The sequence below is a fragment of the Mauremys mutica genome, chromosome 2, assembly GCF_020497125.1.
Source record: "Mauremys mutica isolate MM-2020 ecotype Southern chromosome 2, ASM2049712v1, whole genome shotgun sequence".
Classification (NCBI taxonomy): Eukaryota; Metazoa; Chordata; order Testudines; family Geoemydidae; genus Mauremys; species Mauremys mutica.
Window position 1 is genome coordinate 11,849,682 of NC_059073.1, and position 19,260 is coordinate 11,868,941.

At 50.4% G+C, this 19,260-nt stretch overlaps 1 protein-coding gene across 5 annotated transcripts in view; it reads left to right on the forward strand.

Annotated features, from left to right (window-relative positions):
* Window positions 1-19,260, forward strand: part of PTP4A3 (protein tyrosine phosphatase 4A3) — a 172,157-nt gene that overhangs the window by 80,208 nt on the left and 72,689 nt on the right. The window contains exon 1 of one of the 5 annotated variants that reach the window (XM_045003775.1): window positions 12,217-12,307. The exons of the other annotated variants lie outside the window; for them this stretch is intronic. The gene's annotated coding sequence lies outside the window, so the exon portion shown is untranslated. Of the gene's footprint in view, window positions 1-12,216; window positions 12,308-19,260 lie in introns of those variants that run through there. 5 annotated transcript variants of the gene reach the window in all.

The following is a 19,260-nucleotide window of genomic DNA, read 5'->3' on the forward strand; positions in this document are numbered from 1 at the left end:
TCACAGCCCAGATAGAAACCAGAAAATCTGCATGCTGCCAGCGGTATGGGAGGGAGCCAAAGCTGTTCCCGTTTTGTTGTGCCGATAGCTGGGATACGCGGATTGGCTGGCAGAAGCGGAGACTGGCCTTGTGAATAATACTCTGTCTCCAAACCTCTTCCCTCCACGTGCTCTCTTTTTTACACTCTCAATAGAGAAACTGTTACCATTTCTCAAGCGATAGATATGGAATAAGGCAGGCATTTCACTTCTTTCCAGCACAAGCCCCTGTTCTGGGTTGCTGAGTTCCAGCATTCCTTTCTGTCAACATGGAAATCCCTGTGTACAGTTAAAAGGTTGACTGGGATTTCTGCTGTGTTTCCCGAGGGATAAGTCTTTTCTGATTTGTCTGCCCTGCCCTCCCCTCCCCATTATTGTCCTTTCATAGCCGCTCATCCACCTGACCCATCCTTCAGGTGAGGCAGGCTTGATTTTTGACGCCTTCTGCGTTTTGCTGGCCCCACGTCTAGTTGGCTTGGATAGGCTGCTCAAGAGAGCCTGTGGGCAAGTCTACGCTAGAAGCGCTACGTCGGCACAGCTGCGCTGCTGTAGCGCGTCTGGTGAAGACACTCTAGGCCCGGCTTGACAAAGCCCTGGCTGGGATGATTTAGTTAGGATTGGTCCTGCTTTGAGCAGGGGGTTGGACTAGATGACCTCCTGAGGTCCCTTCCAACCCTGATACTCTGACTAGTGAAGTTACCATAGACAACAAAGGGGAAGGGATGACTGGAGAGCGCTCTCCCGTCAGCTAAATTACTCCACCTCTGCGAGAGGCCGAAGCTGTGTCAGCAGGAGAGTGTCTCCCACCGACATAGCGCTGGTGTGGACAGTGCTTAGGCCGCTGTAACTTGCGTCGCTCAGGGGGTGGCTTTTTCACACCCCTGAGCGACATAATTACATCACCTTAAGCAGTAGTGTAGACCGGCCCAAAGGCTGTCTCTCTCATACCCACCCGTTCGGCGCTGAGGAGACTGGATCAATGGGGTCCTTCTGTATATAATAAAAGACAAGATTTGCTGAGGCACTCTAGACTGTTCCCCGGCAGCCAGCACCGGACTCTGTAGTACAGTTGGTCATTGAACTGTAGTTTGTAAACTGTGATCAGGCAATTCGCAAATGGCTTTAACGTGTCGGTTTCAGAATCCTTTACTTCGGCACTGATGATAATTACGCAGGTGGTACAACCCAATATTTCTGCATCTTATATGCAGCTTGCTAGGTCTTAGTCTGAGAACCGCTGCTTGAGTGCGTTCCCCAGTGTATTGTCCTGTCCAAACTATAAGTAAGTTGATAGACATTTATATGTAGCTAAACATGGGTGTAAAACACTCAGGTTTTAGTTGTGCTAACACTCAGGAACCTGGTGTAGTGTAGTGCGTGAGAATATATGCAGGTACTGAGTGTATCATTGTCCAGTCCAGTTTTGCATGTCCCATACAATTGTGGGAAACTATTTCACAGGGTTACAAGATGTCTGCCAGGCAGTTGCCCCTGATATTCAACTTAAATGTTAGGAGTAGTGAATCCAAAGAGAGAAAGCTAAGTATGCACCATACAGGCAGATGTATTAGTAGGAGCATTGCCAGCAGATCGAGGGAAGTGATTATTCCCCTCTGTTTGGCACTGGTGAGGCCACACCTGCAGTATTTGGTCCCCCCACTACAGAAGGGATGTCGACAAATTGGAGAGAGTCCAGTGGAGGGCAACGAAAATTATTAGGGGCCTGGGGCACATGACTTACAAGCATAGGCGCCGACTTATATGGGGCTCTGGGGCTTTAGCCCCATGAATAAATCCCAAGCAGGGGCTCTGCCCCACCAATGTTTTTTCTCCCCTGCTTGGAGCGCCCCCCCGCCGCTGCCGCCGCCGGGGCTGCCCAGAGCCCTTTAAATCCCAGCCGCCGCCGGGAATCAGAGGGCTCTGGGCTGCCTGCTGCAGCGGGAAGCCCAGAGCCCTCTGATTCCCGGCGGCGGCTGGGATTTAAAAGGCTCTGGGCTCCCCGCGGTTGCAGGCAGCCCAGAGCCCTTTAAATCCCCGCAGCGGCTGAGATTTAAAAGGCTCTGGGCTCCCCGCGGTTGCAGGCAGCCCAGAGCCCTCTGATTCCCGGCGGCGGCTGGGATTTAAAAGGCTCTGGGCTGCCCGCCGCAGCAGACAGCCCAGAGCCCTCTGATTCCCGGCCGCGGCTGGGATTTAAAGGGCTCTGGGCTGCCTGCAACCGCGGGGAGCGCAGAGCCTTTTAAATCCCAGCCGCGGCTGGGATTTAAAGGGCTCTGGGCTGCCTGCAAACGCGGGGAGCCCAGAGCCTTTTAAATCCCAGCCGCAGCCGGGAATCAGAGGGCTCTGGGCTTCCCGCTGCGGCGGGGAGCCCAGAGCCCTTTAAATCCCAGCCGCGGCCGGGAATCAGAGGGCTCTGGGCTGTCTGCTGCGGCGGGCAGCCCAGAGCCTTTTAAATCCCAGCCGCGGCCGGGAATCAGAGGGCTCTGGGCTTCCCGCTGCAGCAGGCAGCCCAGAGCCCTCTGATTCCCGGCCGCGGCTGGGATTTAATGGGCTCTGGGCTGCCTGCAACCGCGGGGAGCCCAGAGCCTTTTAAATCCGAGCCGCGGCCGGGAATCAGAGGGCTTTGGGCTCCCCGCCGCGGCGGGCAGCCCAGAGCCTTTTAAATCCCAGCCGCGGCCGGGAATCAGAGGGCTCTGGGCTGCCTGCTGCGGCGGGGAGCCCAGAGCCCTCTGATTCCCGGCCGCGGCTGGGATTTTAAAAGCTCTGTGCTCCCCGCGGGTGCAGGCAGCCCAGAGCCCTTTAAATCCCAGCCGCGGCTGAGATTTAAAGGGCTCTGGGCTCCCCGCCGCAGCGGGCAGCGCAGAGCCCTCTGATTCCCGGCTGCGGCTGGGATTTAAAAGGGTCTCAGCTCCCCCCGGTTGCAGGCAGCCCAGAGCCCTTTAAATCCCTGCCGAGTTCTTAAGGCCTGCGGGCTCCCCGCGGTTGCAGGCAGCCCAGAGCCCTTTAAATCCCAGCAGCGGCTGAGATTTAAAGGGTTCTGGGCTCCCCGCCGCAGCGGGCAGCCCAGAGCCCTCTGATTCCCGGCCCCGGCTGGGATTTAAAAGGCTCTGGGCTCCCTGCGGTTGCAGGCAGCCCAGAGTCCTCTGACTCCCAGCCGGGGCTGGGATTCAAAGGGCTCTGGGATCCCCGCGGCTGCCAGCAGCCCAGAGCCCTTTGAATCCCAGCCTCTGTCCGCTGATTGCCCCCTCCCCAGACCCCTGCCCCAACTGCCCCCCAGAACCTCCACCCCCTATCTAAGCCCCACTGGTCCTTGTTCCCCAATTACCCCCTCCCGAGACCCCTGCCCCTAACTGCCCCTTGGGACCTCAGCCCCTATCTAAGCCTCCCTTCTCCTTGTCCCCAACTGCCCCCTCCTGAGACCCCACCCAACTTCCCCCCCAGGACCGCACCCCCTACCTGTCCCCTGATAAACCTCTTAGACTCCCATGCCTATCCAATTGCTGCCTGTCCCCTGACTGCCCCTTCGAACCTCTGCCCCATCCAACTCCCCCTGCTCCTTGTCCCTTGACTGCCCCCCGGAACTCCCTACCTCTTCTCCAACCCCCAAACTGCTTACTGTGCCACTCAGACCAGCGTATCTGGCTCCATGCAGCTCCAGACAGTTGCTGCCATGCTTCCCCATGGAGCCCACAGCCCTCTCCCACCCCCAGCACCTGCCTTCCAGATTTGAACACCTCAAAATTCAGGAGTGCTCAAGCTCGGTTTGGGCAGCTTTTACTTCATTTCTCCCAAATCAGTTTCCCCTGCAAGGTGCCAACTGAAGGTGTTGGAGAACAGAGAGATCAGGTGGCCTCCTAATGCCTGGAAAAGAGACAAAGGCCGGAGGAGGGAGTGTCAGTGCCTGTGCGGACTTCTGGGAAGTGCATGGTGTGGAAGGGGATGCTGTGATGCTTTGGAACATCTCCATACAAAGCCAGTCAGGACTCTGGGGGAGCCTCCTCTCTCGGAGCATACTGTCTCCAGGGCAAGAAGCTTACACCTTCCTGGGTCTGACCTCGGAGCATTCAGCATGCCCTTCCACATCATGCACTTTCCAAAGTGAGTCTGCCCAGGCTGGTCCTGGGGCAACCAGAGGTCGCTGCACCCCTACTCTGCAGTCAGATGTGACTCTCAGCCAGACAGTAAAACAGAAGGTTTATTAGATGACGGGAACACAGTTTAAACAGAGCTTGTTGGTACAGAAAACAGAACCCCTCTGTCAGGTCCATCTTGGGGGGTGGGGAGCCCAGAACCAAGTTCTGGGTCTCTCCCAATTTCCCCAGCCAGCTCCAAACTGACACTCCCTCCTCTGGCCTCTGTGTCTCTTCTGGACAAGGAGGCCACCTGATCTCTTTGTCCCCAACACCTTCAGTTGGCATCTTGCAGGGGAAACTGAGGCACCCACACAGTATTCAGAGAAAATATTAAGAACATTCCCACTTCATCACAACAGATGCAACAAAATATAATACCGTATATTGAAGTAGGCAAGTGCTGCTTCTGACTTTCCACTTTTAATTGACTCTTGTAATCTTGTGGCGCTGACGCGTTGTAGCTTCATTTTATATCGGCTTACAGGGCGGGAGCGGGGGGGGCACCACCATTTTGGGCCCCACCAAAAATTATACAAACCTGCCGCCTATGCTTACAAGGAGAGGCTGAGGGAACTAGGGTTATTTAGTCTGCAGAAGAGAAAAGTTGGGGAGGGATTTGATACCTGAAGGAGGGTTCCAAAGAGGAGGGAGCTGGGCTGTTCTCAGTGGTGGGAGATGACAGAACAAGGAGCAATGGTCTCAAGTTGCAGTGGGGGAGGTCTAGGTTGGATATTAGGAAACACTCTTTTATTAGGAGGGTGGTGAAGCACTGGAATGGGTTACCTAGGGAGGTGGTGGAATCTCCATTCTTAGAGGTTTTTAAGGCCCAGCTTGACAAAGCCCTGGCTGGGATGATTTAGTTGGGAATTGGTCCTGCTTTGAGCAGGGGGTTGGACTGGATGACCTCTTGAGGTCTCTTCCAACCCTGAGATTCTATGATTCTATGTAGGCAGCTGTCAGGACCCCCTTTAACCAAGCTATAAACAGTTAACTCTTTAAACTCTTCCTCTTAAACCAAGTCCTCAGCTTCTTGATCTTTGTTTTTGTTGTCCTTGCCAATTTATCCTTTCTTTATGAGGGCGAGATGCCATTCCAGGTTGGGTCTCACCACACCAGCCGTGGCTGGTTGGGGAGGGGATGCTGTGCTTTATGTTACAGTCTTTATGAGCATATATAGCAGGCTGATCAGTAGGTTAATATGGTCTAGCGGCTAGCGTGCACAGGACCAGAAGTCAAGAGATGAAGGTTCTGTTCCCGGTCCTGCCACTGATGTGCTGTGACCTTGGGCAAGTCGCATCACCTCCATGTGTCTATTTCTCCTCCCATCTTCTGTCTTTCCATGTCTGGCTAGGGTGTGTCTATGCTGAAGCTGAAGGTGGATTTCAATCTCAGGTGGATGTACATGTGCTAGCTTTGATTAAGCAAGTATACGAAAAATAGCAGTGGAGCCATGGTGGCATGGGCGATGGGAGAGGTTAGCCACTCCCAATACACTCATGTCACCTGTGTCACTGCGACCATGCTGCTGTTTTTAGCACACTAGGTCATTCAAAGCTTGCACACCTACATCTACCTGAGCTGGAAATTACAGCTCCAGACATCCCCTTAGATTGCAAGTGTTTCTGGGGCAGGACCGATCTCTTACCGTGTGTTTGTACGTGACCTAGCACAGTGGAGCCTTGACTTCCTTTGCAGACCACCTTCTGCCTTGATGTGTAAGAAACAGAGTTGATAAACACACAAGAGCTCAAGGACCAGTAACTAAGGACGGCTGAGTAATGAAACTTGGCATTTGTACAGTGCTCTGAACTTGAGGGAGAGCTTTACGAGCCACCTGATTGTTTCGTATACCTCAAGCCCGAAGGTGGTCTGGGGGGGTAGCAGATGTAACAGAAGTCTGCTCCATGTGCTGGGTGCAGGCCTCTTTCGCACACTGCGCATTTGTGGAGACTAGATTACAAGTCATGCAAAGTACTGCTGGCAGAATGGCGTTCTCCTGAGTCAACTCAATTTGGTAATAAAATTCTAGTTTGCATTTTGGATCCTATCAAGACTGAACAGATCCTGTAATAAGGCTGATTACAAAATTATGCCAATCCAGAGTACAGGACGCATTGAAAAAAAGTTATTTTCCTGGCACCGTCTGCTCCTGCTGTCACCACTGTAAATAATGCTCTCTGGTGCATTATCCCTCTAGCTCTGTCTGGCAGTGTCCAGAGCACAGAGCCCTAGGCTGAGGACTGTTTTTATGTTTCACAGCAATGAGCCTTCCACTGCTGGACAAAATGTATGGTTGCAGCCACCGGGGAAAGGGTACTGTTGCTCTCTCAGGACTGAGTCATACGGGAGATAATAGATGCAGGGATGGCTGAGTGTGGCGGTCTGAAATCCAGATAGCAGGAAAGCTGAACAAGATAGGTCAGAAAAGTTTGCATGGATTAGAGACAAGCCTGTATCAAGCTAATCATGTTGTGTACAGAGAGACTGGCATCAAAGGGTTGAAATAATACACTGAATTCCAGTCTGTATATTGGTGGTGTAATTATTTCTGTTTAATTTGAGTCAAGGGGTGTGTGTGTGGTGCGGGGGAAGGGTGGCGGCAAGGATAAAGCGTTAAGTGTTTCCATATCTCTTGTATCTTTGCAGCTGTATTCCTCTTGTATCCTCTTGTATCCCCAGAAGGGAATTTGCTGACACCATGATAAAACGATCATGATGTTCTTTTCTGTTCTGCAGTGGAATTGCTGTTGTAAACGTGCAGCCCCAAGCGTAAAGTCTGCAGGACGCAAAGTGAAGATGTTCGGTTCCATGGTGGCAGGGGCCGCCTAAGAACCGAGATAGACCCAGTCCCTGACCCAAAGAATTTATAGTGTAAATGATTGGGACGGAAGGGATGGACTTGCTGCAAAGCCCAGTGAGCAAGTTGGTGCTTAATCATTCAGGGGGGAGCAGGGCTTGTGGAACAGGAATGCTTGCTGACTCGATGTCTTTCTGCCCGCCTGACCCCCAGAGGCCCCCCTCCGTGCAAGATACGGCCCATGCCTGGCTTGTGAGCAGAAAGTGCTTTATCTTTGACACCATCGTAGCAGCTTCTGCATGAGATGCCATAATCTTGCTCTTGACTATCCATGTTCATTTAAAGAGCTCCTGGCATTTTTCCACCAGAGGAAGAGCCATGCTTGTAGAGTCTTTTGAGTTATTCTGTGATGTATTGCTCAACTGTAGCTGATAGCCTTATACTATGTGGAGTACATTAGCTGTTTGTTTACTAGTGTGGTAGACCATGCGTTGTCTTAAGCAGCAGAGCTATCACGGATAGGAAAACTGGAAAGAGATTTCCTGGGGGGAGAAATTGGTCAAGTTTTTTGACTTCCTGGTCAGCACTAACCATAAAGTTCTTTAAGCATGGTGTCTTTTTCCCCTGCTAAATTCAGCAATATACTGTTTGTACCCCGGAGGGGTATCTTAGATTACCTACATATAGGATTCTCCATATCTTGCTCTAAAGAGTTAGGAGCTCCTGTGAGTAGTTTAAATGGCTGCTATGTTCCCTCTCAGAGGAGGTTGACTTTCAGTGATGGGTAAAGACCATACCTGTGTATGTTTCTGAAGGTTGGTGAGCAATGAGAATAGTTATTGTTCTCAGGCCAGGCCTATGCTAAAATGTTGGGTTGACCCAGCTGCGTCCTTGAGGGGTGTGAAAAATCCACTCCCCTGAGTGACATGGTTAAGCCTACCTAGCCCCTGGTTTAGACAGCCCAAGGTCGATGGAAGCATTCTTCCGTCGACTTAGCTACTGCTTCTCAGGGAGGTGGATTAACTATTGGGATAGGAGAGCCCCTCCTGTGGCTATAGTGAGTGAACCATTGTAGCGGTTTAAATGTAGATGTAGCCCATCGTCCGACGAGCATAGCCAGGGAGTAAACCGGCAGTGCTGGAAAAGGTGGGTTAATTGTGGCTGGTGAAGCATTTGAATTTTCCCCCGTGAAAAGTAGCCTATTTGACCGAGTAGTACAGTGACCATTAGCACTTATAGGACTCTTTCCACATTCATAGTGTTGTACAGACCTCAGCTAATGAGGTCTTACACAGTGTTATCCCTATTTTATAGATAGGGAAACTGAGGCAGGAGATGTGGCTATACCTCAGGCTTTCAGATTCCTAATCTGATGCTGAAACCACTCAACCCACACTCTGCCATTCCCCTTTCCGTTCTCTTGTAAATACCCCTCCCCCTCCCCGCCCCGTCTCCACAGAGGAAACAGTCTGCTAGCAAGCTGGGAATTTGTGTAAAGCAACATCCTAAGGAGCCTTTGGGTGGTTCGAAAAGCTGCTTGGTGTCTGTGATGAGTAAGAGACAATGGCTTCAGCAGAGCCATAAAAAGCCATTGTTGCCTCCATCATCAAGGGCATTACAAAAACCCACAGGCCCATTCGCAACTGTGGCATGCGAAGCCTCCAGAGCAAAACTCGTGCCTGGCATAGACTGGAGCCCTGGGAGATACTGCTCTGCCGTGGGGCACTGGGAGACCCTTGCCTACAAGGTATGGAAAGATTGACACGAATACCAGGTAGGAGCGAGGGACTTGATGACTGAGGGAAGTTACGATAGGCTGTAGACAGGGATATGGCGCTGGAAGGGGAAGGGTGTCATGTGAGCTCCTTGTCAAAATTCTGCCACTAAACTGGAATGGTTCCCCTGTCGCTGGAACTCACCCGTTCTTCTCTGCTTCTGTTAAGCCCTGTCAGAGAGGACATGTCACTGGGGCTCATAAAAATACTTCTGAAGAGCAGGTTTTATTTATTTTGCCTCTGGAACTGGTATGAGGGGAATTTTTGTTTGTTACTTTTTGGGGGGAGGGGTGGGGGAGATTCCTTCCTCTGCAGCATCCTCACCCTGGGAGGGCATGAGCCTGTCCGCAGTCTAATTGGGATATTTTTGAGGTAACCCCTTATTAAAAGGTGGGCAGCGCACGAATAGTTACACAACCCTTTTATCTTGAGGCTGAGAGTTCAGATTCCAGCAAGGGCTGACGTTGTCGCTCTGATGGACTCATAAAATGGTATGATGGTCTCAGTCCAGTTCCTAGGGAACAAATAGAATAATAGAATATCAGGGTTGGAAGGGACCTCAGGAGGTCATCTAGTCCAGCCCCCTGCTCAAAGCAGGACCAATCCCCAACTATTTTTTTTGCCCCAGATCCCTAAATGGCCCTCTCAAGGATTGAACTCATAACCCTGGGTTTAGCAATGTCCACAATTACTGCTGCAACTGGCTAGATTGGTTGGTCGTCTTGGCAGAAAGGCCAAGGAATTTCAGTGAGCCCAAACACAGCTGCTTGTACCCACTGGTCAGAGTTGAGGCCTGTTGGTTGATTTGGGCCATGTAGGTGCTATAGACCTGTAATTGCCTCAGGATAGGGACCGTGTCTTCGTACAGGGTTTCCTACGGAGTCTAATTACCGACATAGTGAGAAGTTAGGATACTAGCAGGCGCCAGCTGACAAAGCTATAACAGGAGCCAGTAGCTGGAAGCTGAAGTCAGCAAAATTCAGAATGGAAATAAGATGCCAATTAACGGGGAAGGTAATTAACCATTGTAGCAGGAACTATGGGAATAGGAGCTATTTCCAGGGATTGTGGTGACTTCCCATCACTGACCAGCTTTCTAAAAGAAATGCTCGAATTCCGCAACAGGCTGCTAGGCTGGGTTCAGGAACCACTGGGTGAAGTCTGTGGGATCTAGGGATCATGCAGAAGGTCAGAGTGGATGATCACAGTGGTCCCTGTCCCTTCAAATCTGTGAATGGGGAGAAAACAAGAAATGGGTGGCGGTTATCATGGCAGCGTCTAGGAGCCCAAATCAAGGATTGAGGACTCATCGTGCTAGGTGTTGTACAGGCAAGTAACAAAGAAGACCATCTTGCCATAGAGAAGCAGAGACAACATTAGCTAGACAACATGGTGCACGGATTAAGTGGGCGACAAGTTTAATGAAAGGTGGGAGGAATCACAAAGCATATTCTCGCACTCACCAGGTAATTAGCCTCCTTATTTGGGTTTTATTGGGGGTGGGATAGGGAGGAGGAGACAAGTTTGTTTTCTTTCATAGATGCCCTTTGGAAGTACGAAAACTCTGGGATGGGGGAGAGTAGCTGATTATGTGGGGGCGCACAGAATACGGGGCTGACTAGCTGATTATGTGGGGGTGCACAGAGTACGGGGCTATCTTCTAGAGCGGAGAGGGTGGCAGTAAGAAGAGAGTAACAGGGAGGGAACCTAGGGATTGCCAGACTGGTTAGACCTGAGGTCAACCTAGCCCCGTGTCCTGTCTCTGGTAGTGGTCAGCATCCAGTGCTTCAGAGGAAGGTGCAAGAAGGTGTGGGATAATCTGCCCCCTACATTAGATTTCCTCCTGGTCTCTATTAGTCAGATTAGCTTTAACCTTGAAGCACAAGATTTAACATCCCTTCCACAGTTTATATCGTCGGGAAGTGTGGAATGGGTGCAGGGTGAGGAGAAAGAACAGTGGTAGCCTGAAAACTCCAGTGTGCGCTGAAACTTTTCTGCCCTGGACTGGTTTTGCTGCAGAACTTTCTAGGGAACAATCTCCTCTTGGAGGTCAGCGACTGTGCAAACCAGTTACTTATTCATGCCTACTATGAAATAGTTTATTTTGCTACCTATTTGCATTTTACTGTCCAGCAAACATCCCTCCACTTCTGTCACCTCCACATGTTGCTGTCATGGTGGTTTCTTTGTTCGTGCATCAGCCATTGGTAGCACCTGGCACCCAGTGCTAGGGACCGTAGGTACCAGATTCAGGTTGCTAAGCAGGAGGAAGCTCTTAAAATGGAAACGTTCCCTCCAATCTCCTTGTTATTGTTTCTCCTCTGTGAACTCTCCTCCAGTGTCTGGCATTAACTGCCTGGTAATGATCCCAGCACTCCAGATATGGCAGCAATCCAGGCTGTTGAAGCATTGAATTGACTGGAGGATAATGGGAAATAGATCATGTGAGCTCAGGTTGTAGGGCCAACAGGAAGTGCTGGTGGCTCCAACGGAAGCTGGAGCCACCATCTTTTCCTGGTGCCAGAAAATGTCTGCTCCTGTGGAACGTCTGCTCCTCATCGCTTGTTCCCCTTCCAGTTCCACCTGGAACAAGAGAGCACCCATCTCGGCCATTAGGTTCCCATCAGTCTGCAGACTGTGGCAGGCCATAGGCATGTAGTCTTACAGGAAGGATCATGGCTCTAACCCCCAAAGTATTTTTCATCCTGCCTTGTAGCCAGTGGGAAAGTTTTCCAAGTCCTGATAATCCTTTGTGCTTCCTATAGCACCTTCCTTCAGATGATCTTGGAGCACGTTACAGACTTTAATGACGGGATGAGCCTTCCCTGCAGCCCTGTGAGATGGGCAAGTGTCGTGATCCCCAGTTCAGAAACAAAGAAGCTTAACCTTTGGGTGCTTCAGCGCTGCAGCCAAGGTGGTGCAGGGAGCCTGTGACTGGGCAGGGACCTGAGCCCAGATCTCTGAGGGCCAGTTCCGCACATCAGCTACCAAACCTGCCTTCCCTTTGGGTTTGACACTGCAAACGGGGGGAATGGCTCGCTTCCTGACAACGGGGAGAGAAAAAGGAGTGATCCTGTGTGCCCCCTCCAATGTTCCAGAGGGGAATAGTTGGGATTGGGTAAGGGGAATGAGAAACCATCTCAGATTCTCCCTCTTCTCCTGCCGAAAGCCCGATGTGTAATCTGCTTGTTTGATCTGGATCAGCTTCCTACGGGGCTGGTACCTACATTGAAATCCAAGCCACACTAGCGAGCTTTCCAGTCAGGCCTCTTTTCGCAGTGCTTCAGGCTTTGGCGCGGAGCCAGGGCAGAACTGGAGCTCTGTGATTTGCAAGGCAGCCAGCTTAAATGATTATATTACGATTCCCTGTGGAGTTGGCCTCCCTTCCCCACCCCCCTCCTGCTCCGAACTGGCATTGGAGATCACTAATTGAACACAGACATCGCAGCGCTCAGCAGCAGGGAGCACGTTGATTCATCCTCTTCGTCCCAGAGCCCGGGGTTTGCTTTCTTTCTAGTCCATTGAAACAGGGGCAAGGGGCTGCCGCTGTTGTCTGGAGGCTGACGGTGGGTCTGGAAGCAGCTTGGGCTGTGGGCTGAAGGGGTAACTAGCCACTGCCAGCGTCGCGGCTGGTGTTTCTACCTCAGTGTGTGCATTAGCTTTCTCAGAGCTGCCTGTTTCTCTGTGGGGTCCCCCTCTCCGATTTATCAGCCTTGCTTGGAATCAAAGTCAGGAAAACCTCTGACGTTGACGCTGCCTTTGAGTGCTCCAAGCTGCTGGTGGGGGGGATAGCGCAGAAAGTCAACCCCGGATCTCATTCTTAGCGAGGCCGGGGGTAACTCATTCTGCTGCACCCCCTGTGCGCACGCGGAAGGAGTCACAGCCTCCAGTGCGAGTGAGTTATCTGCAGCTGATTGTTATCTTGCACTCACTGTCATGTCTCTCTTCGCATTTAAAGGCTGAAATATTGAACGCTTTGTGGCTGCTTGCGCTGCCGTACGAGGCTAATTCTTTCAAGCTGGAGTAGTTTAGTGCCACGTGGGAGAGGCTGATGTGATGCATGCGGTGGTTGTGAAAAGTAAATAAATCTTTAGCTAATTCTCTCAAGTATCCAGATGTACAGCAATGCAGGGAAAGGGGGCTGCTAGCCATATACGCTGGCGGTCCTTGGGGTAACCTTTTTTCCTGACTGCGTCTTGAGAAGTCAAGTAGCTCGACCTTGTCTTTAGCAACCTTTCTAGGAGAAAAAGAGCAGTTCTGTTGCGGTCTCGCCTGACAGTTGACGTCTGTGTCTTCCTGACAAGTGTGTTTTAAATACAGATCCAGAAATGCCATTGCTTTTTTAAAGCATAGCCGTGTCTCTGTAAAGGTTTCCCTTATTAAGCCTCCCAGATAGCGTTTGGTGCAAACTCAGATGGTTGGTACTGGGAGTAGTCTTCATAAAACTAAATTAGTCAGGGTCATGAGAGCTTCTTGTGTTGGCTATTTTGTATGGATTTCATGCTTGATGCTGGGTTTCTGGTTTTTTTGTTTAAAGAGTCATGCTCTCAACATCTGGGGAGGGGAATATTCTCAGCCTCCTTTGTTAATAAGGAAGCTGTGTGCAGACTAACAGAGCTCTGCTTTCATGCCAAGAGATGCAGGGTTACCTCTCCCCCTAGAGGAGATGGATAATCCAACCCACTTGCCTTGTAGGTTGAACATTTGTTCGTTTTTGGACTGTTCCCAGGAATCCAGCCAGGATACAATAAAGGATGTGGACAGGCAAGCAGTGACTGTGATTGGATTACTGCTAGACATCCAGAAGTCTGGCATTACACATGGCCAGCCGTGGGCTTAGCAGCTGAGGCTGCTCAGAGTGGCTTTGGGCAGAGGCATCGCTGAGGTTTAGTAGCTGATATTGCAGAAGGACTGGGGGGCTGGAGCTAATTGTTCATTGTGAGGCTGTCGTTCATTGTGGCCTGGGAACCGGGACGCTCTCTTGCTGGCTCTCGGTGAACTCTGTTTATCTGTCTCTCAGAGGAGTATGAATGATTGCCTTCCCCACTGGGGGTGTTCTGAGGGTTAATGTTGGTAAGATCCTCTGGTGAAAAGCAATAGATAAATGCAAAAATGAACACATGGACTACCCAGGTAGGGTATGTGTATGCAGCCTGCTGCAATGAGCCTCCGAGCCTGGATCCACAGACTTGGGCTCACGGGGCACAGTGCTAAGCAAGGCTGTGCAGATGTTGTGGCTTGGGCTCTGAAGCGTAGAGAGAGGCCTAGCACTGCGTCTGTCGACATACCCTTAGAGGGAGCACATGGACCCCAGTTTCAGACGGAAGTGATGGGCTTGGTGCACGATCAGTAAGTGAAATTCTCTGGCCTGGGTTATGCAGGAGGTCACTCTAGGTGATGGCAGTGGTCCTGTCTGACCTTAAAATCTACGAAAGCTCAGCAAGGTATTTAAACGTGAGCGGAAGCAGCATGCCAGCATTCACCCTGAAGTTAGGTACGTGTTTAGGTACCTGGCTGAATCAGGGCCTTGGTCTCTCTGTTTTTAAGCACCTTTTGAGGGTTGAAATTTCTCCTGCTCCTTCCTACCAAGAAACTCCTTCCCCTCAGGGGTTCTGTAATGGCGAGTATTTGAATTCAGGGGGGGTGGAGTTTTCAAAATGCACGGATGAGGCCTGTTCGAAAGCACATCTCTCTGGTGCTTTGCCCTTAGTTGGCTTTGTAGTTGAGCTCCCTTAGCTCACCCTGAATGCCGTGTTCCAAGCCTGCTGATTTTCTCCGCCTTCGCTTCTGCTCCGGTGCCACTAGCACCCTAGAAGTAGTTTGCTGATCCGCACAGGATGTCCTGCCAGTGATGGGAAGTGGTGCAAGGGGCTCTGGGGTGCATAAGAGGACCAGGAGTGAGTAGCAAGGAGGAAAGGCTGATGTGTCCTGCTCTAGAGCCGGAGGCATAAAACTCCCCTGTGTTCCTTAATGTCAACACACCGTCCTTTGGAACAGTGTCGCTCGACATGCCGTGCGCACAGTTTAACAATCAGGCAGGTGCTGTGAAGCCGGCACGTGCCTCACAACCATGGAACTCTCAGTTCAAGTTTATAGACCAATTCTAATCTAGGTTCACAGGCTCCTTGCTGAACTCCCAAGAAAATAAAGGATTTAATCTGTTGGCCACCCGGTTCTTAGGGAAGGAAGGATGGTCTAGTGGGTAGGCACTGGAGAGAGAGTCAGGAGAGCAGGGATCAGTTCCCAGCTCTGCCATTGACCTGCTGGGTGACATTAAGCAAGTTACTTCCTCTCTCCCCTACCGCCCTCCATCTGTCTTGTCTATGTAGATGATACGCTCTTTGGGACAGGGACTGACTCTCAGGGTTTGTACAGCACCTAGCACAATGGGCCATTGCTCTTCCTTGGGGCCTGTTAGGTACAAAATAGATAATAAAACGCATGTTAATGATGTGTGTTCTTCAGAGCAGATAGGCAAGTCTGGATTTTTTCATTTTCCCATGTTGTAGAATTCCGGGCATTGTCAGAGCCATTTTTATTCGCTGTCCTTGCTTGGTTAGACAAACTGTTGCTAGAGAGCAGCACTTGGCATGGTCATCTGCGTCAGCACAGTCAAGGGTGGCTTGTTCTGTGTGTTCATTCGTGATTCACACAACAGTAATGTCAGGGCTTCCAGACTGTGTAGCTTTCATCATCGCTTTGTTGCAATAGCTAGAGTGTGCAGAGACAGACTGGCTAGATGATGCCATAGACGAGTGGTTCTCAAACATTTGTACTGGTGACCTCTTTCACATAGCAAGCCTCTGAGTGCAACCCCCCCCTTATAAATTAAAAACACTTTTTAATATATTTAACACCATTATAAATACTGGAGGCAAAGCAGGGTTTAGGGTGGAGGCTGACAGCTCGCGACCCCCCATGTAATAACCTCATGACCCCCTGAGGGGCCCCGACCCCCAGTTTGAGAACCCCTGTCATAGACTAAGGGCTTGTATAACTTTGGTAACTTACCAGAATAACTCTCCCAATACAGATATTTGGGTGTTTCCAGGTGGATGTGTTTTTATTCTGGTGTCCACGCAGGAGTAGCTACTTCAATAGATTTCCAAGTGTAGACAAGCCCTGAGGCTGTGTAGGTAAACTCTCTGCTTTCCGCTAAGGGCAGGAACTGTTGTAGTTCAATAAGAAGTAAAGAACTAAATGGCAGTTGACAGAATTTTCAATATCTCGGGGGGCTTGGCTACACTTGAAAGTTGCAGCGCTGGGAGTTACAGCGCTGGTCATGCAGCTGTGCAGGAACAGCGCTGGTGTGTGGCCACATTTGCAGCATTTGCAGCGCTGTTGGGAGTGCTGCATTATGGGCAGCTATCCCAGCATTCAAGTGGCAACAACGTGCTTTTCAAAAGAGGGGGGTGGAGGGTGGTGTACTGTGACAGGGAGCGGGGAAGATAGAGAGAGTGGATTTTTGGAGCCAACACTATGTGTTAGCTTCCTGGATTGAAAAATCACAAAATGTTCGCGAACCCTTAGTCTTAATTGCAAACAGCCTGCATCCAACGCTGTTTCTCTGTCAAGCAAACATTCTCTCCCTGCCTCTCATTTGATCGTTCACAGCCAGGTACAGATAGCTCCTGTTTGCTGTGATCAGTGTTTGTTTTTTTAGATAAGCAGTTCAACGGAGCTCCGATCGGAGTTCACAACAAAACAAAGAGAGGCTGCATAACAAAACAAAGAGAGTAATTTAGTTAAAAGCATTCTGGGATATCTCCTTATTCTCTGGAGGCCAATAAAAGCGCTGGTGTGTGTCCACACTTGATGAGCAGCGCTGGATCACCAGCGCTGCAATCGCTACACCCCAACCTGACCAGGTGTCCAGCCAGCGCTGCAGCCAGGGAGTTGCAGCACTGGATGTGCCTTGCAGGTGTGGACGGTTACTAATTGCAGCGCTGGAAAGCCTCTACCAGCGCTGCAACTTGCAAGTGTAGCCAAGCCCTGGGCTTCAGAGGCATTCCAAAGCAACTACACTGAGGTCCCTTGAGCAATGCTCTTCTGTTCTCCTCCCCTGCTCCTCCCTGCACACCTTACCTAATAGCGTACTAATTCCCGTCAACTTGAAGACCTCCGCACTAGCACCAGACCTAAAAGCCGAATGAAGTCCGTCTTTACATCTGGTAGTTGTTTTTAAATGCTTCATCTGCCTTGCCGATCATAGGAGTGAATTGCAAGATTCTCTTGTTACACCTTGTGCGATGTGTGAGGAAGGAAGGGTTAAATGAAAGGGGTGAGCATGGAAGCAAGTCAAGCTGTGCAGTAAGTTTAGATCAAAACCATTGGTTAACAACTTGCACTAACAGGTTGTACTGAGATGTAGACACAAAATGGAGTTGCAAAATGTGTTGCTCTATCCATTGGAGGAAAACTGGCGGTCGGTGGGATGTGATACCTGCGGCTGTTGGGAAAATGTGATCGAAGTTGCTGGCTAAAACAGGATCACGTAACCTTATCCAGCCTGGGGTCTGTAGTTTTTAACAAATACAGGTCAGTTGGTAAGTACTGTGGAAACTCTGTGAAACAGGTATCTATCTTAAGTACTCACATGCCCCTCGTCACTGTGGTGTCCAAACCCCTCAATCCTCACAACACCCGGTGAGATTTGCAAGTGCCATTAGCTCCATTTTATAGATGGGCAAACTGACATGTAGACAGAGTCAGTGATTTGCCCAACGTCACCTATGACCAAGCAGGGACTTGAGCCCAGGTCTCCCAAGGCTGATGCCCTAACCACTGGGACATCCTTCCTCTCATTTGGAAAACTACCACCCCTGCAGGGTCACAGGCCTTCAGCACACTCTTCTTCAAAGGACACGCCTCTCGTTCTTCTTGTCTGTTGGGACTGGTCATCTTGATCGAAACCCTCAACCAGGAATAGGCTTTGCATTTACCCTGGGAGGTCCATCCACTACCATCCTGTACTTTCTGCCACCATCCCTTCCTGCACCTCAGGCCGGTAACAAAGATGTGGCCATGTCTTGTAAAGGAGAGAGTGGGAGACATTCTGTGATGAATTCTTCATGTGCACGCTAGATCTGTGTGTGTATGTTCCTGAATGACACTTCTCGTCTTCCTCCAGCAACATGGCTGTGTTTGCCACTCGCTTGCATGCTTATTGCTAGAGCTGGTCAATGTCTTTCTAACAGTTTCAATGAAAAATGGCCTCTTGTAGTCTAAATAGAAATTTTCATTTGTCTTAAAAATGTCCAGTTTTCTTTGCCATCTGTGCTCTCTCCCCTCACCCCCACTCCCAAAATCTCCAGTTTCCAAAAACTCTCTAGGAAACCCCACAAATTTACATTTATTTCAAAACTTTTCATGGCAAGTAACATAGCATTTTCCAGCCAGCTCTACTTATTTCCCAAGCAGCTTCTTGGAGGCAGATGTACCTACACCGTGTGCCTCTTCTTTCCCTCTACTGACTGATGCGTTTGTCCCGCCTGAATGTCAGATTGCATGGTGGCTCGTGGCTTTTGTTAAAAGAGAGCGAGGCCCGAATTGGTGACACTGATCTGCTTTTTCCGGCTGCTTGGCAGCGCTGCACCTGGCCCGGTCTCCTCCCAGTCATCACTTAGAGCTCTGTGTGCAGATGTTGGGTTGTTTTTTTCCTCCAGGCCTTTCATCTTTAGTTCCTGTTTCCTTCCACACCCTTACTGCCACTGGGAATTTCCGAACTTTTCTTTCCTTTGGCAGGCCCCTTGCTGTGGTTATGGTTGTAACCAATACAATCGCTCTTCCGTTGTCAGAGTCAGTTTTTCTCAGTGGCGTTGAAGTCCTGGCTGGGCAGGAGGACTGTAGTGTCTTCCGTTAGGTCTTTACACTGGAACTTTTTCTGTATACCAGGTCGATCCAAACTTGTGTGTATACATCCAGCCACCTTCTGTTCTAGTTGCAGTGGTTTGTCACATGCTGCTGTTGCTTTAAATTCTACTGTAGCTGATCTTTTACCCTTCCTTTAATCTGCTGCCTTGCATGATAGGTACGAATGCATGGTCGGGATTTTCCAAAGGGATTAGCAGCTATGGATGTCTGTCTTTTGGCTGCCCAACTTGAGACGTGAGTGCTGGATACTTCGTGCACAACAGGCCCCGTTCAAGGTGTCGCAAGCTGAATACCAAAAATCACTAAGCACTCTTTTAAAATCTTGACCATATTTCAACTTTCAACAGTGGCCTCCCCCACCTCTGCAACTCAGGGTACGTCTACACTGCAAATAAATCCTGCGGCAGAGGGTCTCAGATCCCAGGTGACCTGAGTCCGACTTGTGCTACAGGGCTCAAAATAGCTGTGTAGACATTCCTGCTCAGGCTGGAGCCTGGCCTCTGAGACCCACCACCATTATTAAGTTTGAACCTGGGCTCCAGCCAGAGCGAGAATGTCTACACTGTTCTTTTTAGCTCTGTAGCACAAGCCCGAGTCAGTTGACCCATGCTCTGAAACTCACTGCCACCGCAGATTGTTGTTGTAG